Source organism: Bacillus rossius, assembly GCF_032445375.1.
Source record: "Bacillus rossius redtenbacheri isolate Brsri chromosome 9 unlocalized genomic scaffold, Brsri_v3 Brsri_v3_scf9_2, whole genome shotgun sequence".
Lineage (NCBI taxonomy): Eukaryota > Metazoa > Arthropoda > Insecta > Phasmatodea > Bacillidae > Bacillus > Bacillus rossius.
Genome location: NW_026962013.1, coordinates 35,351,255 through 35,361,581, shown reverse-complemented (window position 1 = coordinate 35,361,581; position 10,327 = coordinate 35,351,255). Strand labels below are relative to the sequence as shown.

At 36.9% G+C, this 10,327-nt stretch overlaps 1 protein-coding gene across 4 annotated transcripts in view; it reads right to left on the bottom strand.

The window, feature by feature from the left end:
* The window catches only part of LOC134543176 (E3 ubiquitin-protein ligase RNF19A-like), a 254,720-nt gene that overhangs the window by 30,415 nt on the left and 213,978 nt on the right, over window positions 1-10,327 (bottom strand). The window lies entirely within an intron of this gene.

Genomic DNA, 10,327 nt, shown 5'->3' with positions numbered 1-10,327 from the left:
ACCGCCAGATTACTCGACGAAAAATGTATCTGGTTCCTCGACAATCTGAGAGGATGACAATCTGACCGGCGGCTCACTAGGAAATTGCGGATGCAGGGATTCAGAATCAAGAAATCTCACATTTACAACTGTAGTATGAGTCGTATCTAAAAATTTTAATACTTTAAATGTATCGGAATACAATTAATCTTCAAACATGTGGTAATTATTCTTTATCTGGATGTAATATTCCGTGAAAAATAATGTTAGTTGACATTAAAAAGTATACGAAATTCATAGTGTAACGTTTTAAAAGGATAATAACATAAATTCTTATGCTTAGATATTGCATATGCATTACACACAATCTAAATACAATCTCACTTAAGTCAGACTACCTAATTTTTTACAATGCGCCATCATACAGTTTAACAGAGGTAGGAGAACCTCTTATCGATGTTGTTTCAAAGAATCTAAATTTACAAATATTACTATTTATCTTATTATGATATGTATCTTTATGAATAAGAATTTACAAAAAAAATGAATTGATTACATTACACTTTAACATTACAAAAGACTAAAACACTAACAAAACTTAGTTTTATATATTGCTGTAGCATATTAGAAGACGAAATAACTCACTAGACTAACATTAAGAGGGCTGTATCACAAATTTACTTTACAGAGGAGAAAATATCTTTTAAAGATATTTCATTACCTCATTGATTACATAATACTGCCGTTGATGTGATCGTAGATATAAAGTATTGAAAAATTAGATTTCATTATGTTTATGTAAATATTTAGAAAACATTATTGCTTATAGATGCTCATTATTTAAATAATAAAGAATCTTTTACTTTTATGTACTGGACAAACAAAATACTTCTTAGTTAATAATCTTAGTTGAATAACATCTTCAATTTGTATTGAATTCAATGTACAAATTGAAAATCATGTACAATGAATGCAACTGATTGAATTCAATCAATATTTGATCTTGTGAAACGGCCATAATGGTGATGTAGATAATTATAGATACTCACATGCATTTTGAGAGTCCGTATAAAGCCTATTACAATTCTATAAGTACCTATACATTAAAATGCTTTTAAAATAGACATGTGTAATATAATTAAAACTTGTTTAAATAAGATCATAACAAAAAAAATAAATGAAAATCCTTCAACAGTAAGTTATGTTTTATAAGATTTTAACAAAACACACATACCATAAGGGAATATTAATCATGCCACATAATTCAACACAAAATATTCATTCCAATAGGCGCTACGTAAAAATAACTTCTATTTTTATGCTGATAACTTTGCATTGTTTTATATATATCATTATTTCTAACTTTTAATATTCTCCACACATTAACTGAAATTAAGTATTTTCAGAGCCTTAGCAAATGTTGGTCTGTACCACATACAGTTCGTACGATATCTCTACGTGAAACACATACAGTTCATTATTAGTAATTTCAATTATATTTCCATGAACATAATGAAATTAGTATAGGGCCTAGGTTGTTCACTGTTGAGTACTTCTGAAGTATTTTCATTGTGAGTTAACATACATACCAAATGCCATTCTTCCAGTAAAGTTACAAAGAAGACAAAAAGATAATATATGTATAATATATATAATATGTATGTAGTACCATATTTTAAACCCCTATTAAATGAATAATAACTCAATCTCTTTTCTGGACTATTAAGTAATAGTTTTTGATTACTGTTATTTGTAACTTAAATAAAATGACAACTAACAAATTAGTAAAATACATAATTACGTGCGATATAGTGTGACAGTTTTACTTGCACGGCAAACGAATATAATAAAATGTCTATGACAATGTTAACTTTACTCATTATTATGGAAAGAAACAAAATGGGCAGATAAGCATATTCTACGCTGACATTTAAAAATGCTCAATTCAAAATGAACATTTCTTCCCGATGACAAACAAAAAAGTTGTATGGTCGCGAATAATACATTCGTATGGCGTCACATCAGCGGAATATTCCCTTGGCATAAATGTGTGAAGTCTGTGACACAAAAACAAATGAACGAACAGCTTTTTTTTTATCGGATGTGCAATCGGAGACCCTTGGGGTGGTTGAAGAGTGTCAGGTCGGTCGCCAGACCAGATAGTAAAAGCTCAGGGGCTTAGGATAGAAAAGGCCTATCTCCAAATTATTAAGTATAAATGTTGTCATGAAATAGTTAAAGACTTGATTACAACCAGGTTTTTAAACCCATCATGATCATGAAGACACTGATCGGAAGGTAATGTACAATACATTTCAATGGCCTTTTCAGTTTTTGCTAAATAATTATAAATATAAGCAAAATTTCACTGTATCTGGACAAATCAAAATATTGATTATATTTTTTTCATCACAGAAATAATATATGATATGATAACTAAATTTGAAAAAAGCTGTTATTTTTAATGTATTGTATACTTTCAGTAGGCAAAATTTCTGGCCCCTACCTCTTATAGACTTTGAGAAAAACTGCCTTTTAAAATAACATTGATATAGATAGGAGCGCAAATTTGTGACACGGCCTCTTAACTAAATAAACAGACCCGCCTGTTTTTACGCATAATTTATACAGTACAAGTTCCATATACATGTTTCCTTGTGAGAGTTTTTCGACAAACGTGTTTTTAAATAAAATAATTTTACTACACAGTACACAAATAATGAAATAAGATGAAATTTTTTTGCTAACTTACAAAAGTAGTAAATGCAGTAAAAGAGAAACTTCGTGAACTGATGATGACATCTTAGTCCATGCACGGTTTGCACAAGGTGGGTTAGTAACCACAACTCTTTAGCTACTTGGAGCATATTTACCTGTGGTCGTGTGACTACACCTCGGAATGAGCTGAATAAAAGTTTGGTGAGAATATTTCAAGAAGTCGCGGCCACATTAATAAAAAAAAAAATCTATCACCCATTTCCTCATTAAAATTTTCGGCATATTAGAGAAAACAGAAAACCAGCTAACGGAAGCAGTTTCATTTAGATGCTATACATGTTTCCTTTCACAAAGTTTTAAAATATACATTTTTTTTTTAGTTTTATCCCGCACTAGCTTGCAGTTCTAATGTCAATGGTTGCATATAATAACCAATAAAATATACCTGAAAGGGGAAGCAGAGAAGGTCGCCACAAAAAAATTTAAATTGTATTGAATTTTGAGTTTTTCGATAACGCACTAAATGGTATATAAGGAAAAACAATACCTAAAATTAAACTGAAGTGCCTCAAAATATTGACTTTGTCCATGGAACTCAATCATTCAATAACATAGGTATCAAGAAAAACCACAATATGTTAGCTTATCGTTCATCATTTTCCATTCATATATATAAATTATTTTCGCGTGCTCTCTCAAAAAATTCATCCGAGATTTTAATTTTCTATAATCTTCAACAGCGACTGCTTAAGCATAACTATCTCGTTTATCGGGAAACAGCTAACAACTTCATTTTAAATTTCAATCTTGACAGCCACGCAGTAATTCCAGTTATTACTTGAGAAGGCGATTAAATATATTTCGGCGTGAATTAATTACTCGTGAAGAAATTCCTATCGCATTTATATTTGCGAGCACAGTTAAAAACTCGCTCTTAACTCTAGATCCAACATTTCCATGCGACATTTAAATACAATAAATGTGCTTTATGCTAGCGTTTCCCAATCTTTCATGGGTCACTGACCGTACCCATTCATTGCTGAAATCGACGGCACACATAATATATTATTTTGACGTAATTGTTTACACATCGTTATTTTTATCCTTTCCCTTTTGGGCTATAAATTTTTAGATCCTTTAATATATTTAAAAAAAAAAAAAACAATGAACATATAGTATTAAAAATGGTTATGAAATACATTAAGTTTATTTGCAGTGATCTGAAATGAAATCATCACACAAAGGTTTATCTTGTATCTATCGCTAACTCATTAACTGTGCCAAGGAGCAGTTGTACTTTTTTGGCATGTGAGGTTGGATTCCATGTGCGATGGTGACTTAGTACGGTGAAAGAAATCTCATTTTGAGCATTGTTTCCAAGCTTTCATGCTAACGTGTAAACGCTGCATAAACGGTTAAGTACGCTGTGACTACGGCAGTGAAGGAAAATGGTTGTTCGTCTACTAAAATGGACACCGTGCAATCACGAACGACTTGGGGGAGAGTTGAGTGCAGGGCCGGCGCGTCCATACAGGCGAACTAGGCAACCGCCTAGGGCGTCAAGTAGCTGGGGGCGGCGCAGCACGACACACAACGATTATTGAAACTAGATGAAAATGGATTTTTGTAACAGTTTGGAATGTTTATATTGATATAAGTAATTATTTAAAGTCCACGGTGAGCTGTTTATGACTTGTAATAAGTAAAAAAGTAAAAAATAAAAAAACACAATCCTGCTTACATTTGATTGTTGACAAAATCTTAGGCTTACGTGATGTATTTTGAGGCAAGGAAATTTTTTTTTGGGTGTCCAGCCCGGGGGGGGGGGGGGGGGGGGGTGCATTAAGGTTTTTCGCCTAGGGCGCCAATTTACCTTGCACCGGCTCTGGTTGAGTGAACTCGGTTAGTGGGTGTCGCCGGACAGCCCGGAAGAGCAGACGTGACGTCACAGCCGCTGAACAACGGGCCAAGGCCATAAGCCGAGGCAGGCCGGAAGTCACGACCGCCGCCGCTGTACAGTTGGCGACACTCGAGATGCGCAACAGCTCCCGCCTGCGGGACTTCGAGAATGATAATGCAAAACACGGACGCCGTCAACACTTGTGACGTAGAGGTCATGGTTCCCATTGTTTGGACAGTCCTGTTACTGCGCTGCGCTCTGTCGAGACCGCGCTGGACCACGGGTTCAAATACAACCAACACGTTGCTTTTTACAAACGCTACGAACATGTAGTTACTGAAATCCCTCGGTTCCATTCCTACATAAAACGTAACAATTTCCTTTAATTTGATTAGACTCAGAAACCTACGCGTGTCTACAGACTACATGCAAGCGTAATGAGGACGCTAAAAGAATCTGGCATCAGCTTGTTTATACCAGTTATATTGGTAAATCGTACGCCTGTCACGGACGGTATACGCGACCTGTAAGCGTGCAACCATAATGTGAAAATATCTAAATACAAAATGAAAATATATTACCAAATTATATACGATACCTTACTCCAAAATTTTCAGCGACGAAAAGAAACTTATTTATGGCCAGCCATTTCAATCAGTCTGTAAGTCATGAAACTACGTTGATAGATTCATTTCTGACTTGTCACGGTGGAATGTAATACAGGCATATACGGTGTAGAGGGAGGGGAGGAGTGGGTGGTCCCTCTAATGCCCACCCCCTTCCGGGTACGCCATAGTGGAAAAAATAAATAAAACTGTAGCTACAGAAAAATTGACTAATACTCAAAATTAGTTTTAACATAAATTTATGTTTTATTCTTCTTCCTTTTTATTGTTTATTCTTGTATGGTCTCATGACCGTCCTCTCACATCCAAGAGGTTAATTCCGGAATATGCCCCCCCACCCCCTTTTTTTTTTGTTTTGAGTTGGATACGCCCTTCCGGTGTAACCCTGGCTGTGTTTGCACATGCTGTTACGGGCAATGACTTATTTCAAACGTTTTGATCACAGGCCAGAATAGTTCTTGGCTTGAGACCACGTCCGACGTTTCGCCTCGCAATGTCGCATCCATCTTCAAGGGCGACTGCCAACTGGAGGCCTGGAGACGCAGGCCACGAGGTAGTTAGTTGTCTGAAGAGTGATCAGATAAGCGTGTAGGTGACGGCGGTGGCGGTGACTCACGGCCGCGGGAGCGCGCGCTTGTCGGCACGAGATAACGAGATAACGAGATAACGAGGCCAACGCGACACAGCTGAGGACTTCCGTCGAGCTGCGCCGCCGAACCGCCGCGACATCCGTGAGCGCCAGAGGGCGTAACTGGAGACCGCGACCTCGCTGCCACGCACATCCGTTGGCATGCATCCGGAGTGCCGGGAAATAAACAATCTCAATCCTTGAGAGAGTTATGAAATAGCTACTAAGAGGGTAGTACTACTGGCTCGTTGTAGGAAAGGTTTTGATGGAGATTAAAAACTGACGAAAACTAGCTTCTACTGCGCAGCTTAGGGTCCCCCCCCCCCCCCCCCCCATTTTCCTTCTTTGCTACAGAGAGGGGAGTGACGGAAATTCTCTGTCGCAAAGAAGGGAGGGGTGAACCTAAGCTGCGCAGTAGAAGCTAGTTTTCGTCAGTTTTTTTATCTCCACCAAAACCTTTCCTACAGCGAGCTAGTAGTAATCGAAATGATTTTGCTTCCATAATGTATTTTCGCTCATTATAATAAATAAATTCATGATTTGACTATCGTTAATTGTTTATGAAGTGTTTTATAAATTTAATACATATTTATTTAATTTTTTTTTCAGAAACAGAAAGCCAATATTCATGTAATCACGTTGTATACAGGTTTTAATTAATCGTTTGTGTGCAGCCTTGTATATCATTTACAAATAAGTAAAAATTTAGATTTCCCAAAACCCTGAAAAATTCATGTTATTACGATTGTGGGAAAACCATACACGTTACATAGGCGACAACACAAACGATTAATTTAAAACTGTGTACAGCAAGCAACATTACATGCTTTTAGTTCATGCTAGGGTTGACATAAAAAATTGCCTTTAAGTTTCTAAAAACCATTAAGTAAATACTTATTAAATTTATAAAACATTTTATAAACAGTTAACGTTATCTATTTTTACTAATTTATTTAAAACCATGAACAAATACAAGAAATTATGGAAGCAAAATAATTTAGGACACTACCCGCTTAAAAGGAAAAATTCTGTTAAAGGAACCCTAAAGTTATGGGTTCTTGTGAAACTATAAACGAAAATGCTAAAATGTTACTACTTTATGATACTTCCAACTAATATGAGGGAGAGAGATGAATATATTATTTTTATGTTATGGCGAAACAGCCAATAGGCTTAGACTAAGGTGACATTTTTGCGGAGCTGGGAACTGTTAAGTCATTCCTGCTTTAGAAATTAAATTTGACAATTATCTGAAAAAACATGACTAGTTATAAGTGAAACTGAAAAATAATAATAATAAGTTGCAACGTTAGAATTGTTCACAAGCTAAAATTAATGTTTTAGAATCCAATTGTGAACAGATTTTCGCACGGGGCGTGCGCACAGTCGCGTGCATAGCCAACCATTAACTCGCTTGTGCTTTTTAACTGTGAACCAGGCTTAGCCAACCAAGGACACGAGAGCTATTGTGTCTCTCATCCTTATTTCGCAGTGTGCATTTCAATGGGCATTTACTCCTTCTTTCCAATGCACGATATCTGCTATTATCACTGTCCTTGTTTCAAATGCGCTCTGTCGCCATATGTACGCAAAGAAAACTAAAATTTTTAGACACAAATTCGCATTGTAATAAAAATTAAAAAATATAAAAAAAAACATTTAAAAAGGAAAATTTGGAATGAGAATACGAGAAAAAAAAAACATTTATTTAATCGAGACATAATTTGATGATAATAATACATTCTATACCGTGAGAAAAGTAACATAAATACACCGTGTTAGTTTCAACCATTTTCGTTGTAAATTATAAAAAAATAGTTTCTCCTGTAAAATAATTAGTGTTAAAGATTTAATATATATTTTTTTCTTTCAGAATGCATGTCTGTATGCAACTGTTATAAAACTATCAATATACACTATTTTATGGTGTTTAGAAAAACAGATAAAGTAAAACATACAGCAAACCATGTAATGAATATCGGTAGTATAAGACCCGACCGCCCCCGCTCCCCGCTATTGACGGCGGGACCACGTAGCGCAGCGTGGCGCCGTGAGCAGCAGGGCCCGGGGGGCGCGGGGAGGGCGCCCGGGCAGATCAATACAGCCAGCATCCCGCCTGCCCGCGGCGGGGGCGCGACCGGACCGCGCGGGGTCGGAGGTCAGGCCCCACGCAACACCCTCCACGCTTACCAACCATCCGACGTAAACATGGCCCGGCTTTCATTTATATACAATCACAACATATTGCAGGAGAGAAGACAAGATGAACTGAGAGGAGGAGGAAAAATTGTACAGGGACCGAGGAAGATTGAGGCATTTTACTTTGTTGACTAAGCTGCATACTGGAAGAGTTGATATTTGTTAGAACATTTTTTTATTACTACTTCGGTAATATATAAAATAATATTAAAACATGTTACAGCATAATGTACTAAAATGTACAACTGCTTAAATATAATTTTTATATCACACAGTAATTCATATTTATGAAGAAAAAAAAATTCATAATTTAGACCTGTGTCGCTTAACTTAAGGCTGGGTCTCACACGCTACGTTGGGTTATTTCATTTTTATGACATGTACTTTGGTTTACAATCGTGTGTGTGTGTATCGATATCTCTCTTCCATTTTATGTTTAGTTACAAACTTTGCTAACAGTTATTTACCAAGCGGGTAAAAGTTATTAGTTTCAAGCAGAATACTAAGATTACCCATCATAAAAAAGTTATTAAAAAAAGGAAGAAATAAACTCTGCGCGAGAGAAAGAGCCTAAACGAGCTATGGTCTTAACCGTACCATTCTTTTTACCAATATGCACAATTTAAGTACATGTGTTTCTGAGGAAAAGGGGGCAAAGGCGCAATGCAGTTTCTACCCCCGCGCGCAGCCCAATGCGGGGGCGACTGCCCCGCGGCCCCCAGCTGTTTCCACGCCCCGCGAGTTGTGAAGGTCAGAAGGAAGGTGTGCGTTAAGCCTGCCATCCACCTAACAAGTTCGTTATGTAGGCTCATTGTTCCCATGGTTAACTCTAAAAGTCCTATTTTTAACATTCGTTTGGCTTACCCCAAAGAGAAACTAAATTATATAATTAAATTTTCAAGTTGAATGTCAAAGCTACTGACGACTTCATGACCTAATTAGTTATCTAAAATATAAGCAATTTTATTTAGTTTATAATATGCTAACGGCGAACAATTTGCAACCCCCACAAAAAAAAATTGGCAAAGCCTACCGGCGTGGGTAGAGTTCGAAGTACCCATTTCTTCTGGAAACGTTCTGGAAAATGCTATAAACTTCTGGGACAATTTAAGAACCTAGTGCACACTGCATCTTATATATTGTCTAATTATCCAAAATTATTGATAAAAACATTTTCTCATATTCCATGATACGAGTACGACATTCGTACTCGAGGATATTTTGACATTTGTATTCGCATCAGAGAGCAACTCTGAAACTGACACTCGACGAATGCCAGAAAGGTGTCGCAGCTGGGCCAGGCGACGAGGCGACAAATTAGCTGGGCCAGGCGGCGCGGCAGAGGGATGGGATAGGACGGGATGAATAACTCAGCAGGGGGGCACTCAAGGAAATGAACCGCGGGTCGGCACAATGCGAGCGACTTCAAAGAGCACGGCGCCGAGAAGAGCGAGTGTCTGCGCGGGGCTGCGGCCGCGACAACTCTCTCCCAGCCTCCGGGAATATTTCATGAGCGCGGAGCTTCAGGGCGGACGCGACGGCCCTTCGGGGTTAAAAATGTCCGCCGGCGCACCAACTGCGTGAGTGCTCGCCGAAATACGCATGATTCCATTACTACTGGACTGCACACCAAATACATTACTGATATACAGTATGCCCCATAACTCTGCGTCAAGCCGAGAACAGTCGATAGGCAAATTAATCACGGCACTGAAAAAAAAAAAAAAAATCAACTCGTATTTCCGAGTTACAGCCTTTTTTTTAAGTTATTAATTTCCCGTTCTCCATCAAATTATTATATACTGTGACTATTTTTTTTTCTGCTACGCAATCATAAATATAACCCTCCTATTGATAATTGAAAATAAAATCAAACATGGCTGTATTTTTGCATGCAAGTCATATTCGTGTGTTCGGTATCCGTCCCTCACTGTGTTTCACGGCTTATGCCGTAACAATTGTTAATCACACTATAAAAAAATCAGTTGCTTTATTTAGGCGTCTTTTCAAATAACTTGCTAAATTCGCAAAGTATTTGTTTACAGGATTAGTCAAATTGACCTGATTAAAAAACGTTTTGACGCATATATCGTCCAAATATATATATTTTACATAAAAATATAGTATGTTTGATTTTATAATTAATTGTTTAAAATAGTAGGGTTATTTATGATTGCGCACCAAATATTTTTAGCCACAGTAACTAATTATTTGATGCCGGGTGGTGATTTAAAAACTTTGGAAAAAATGCCAATGACTGGAAAACTACGTTTTTTT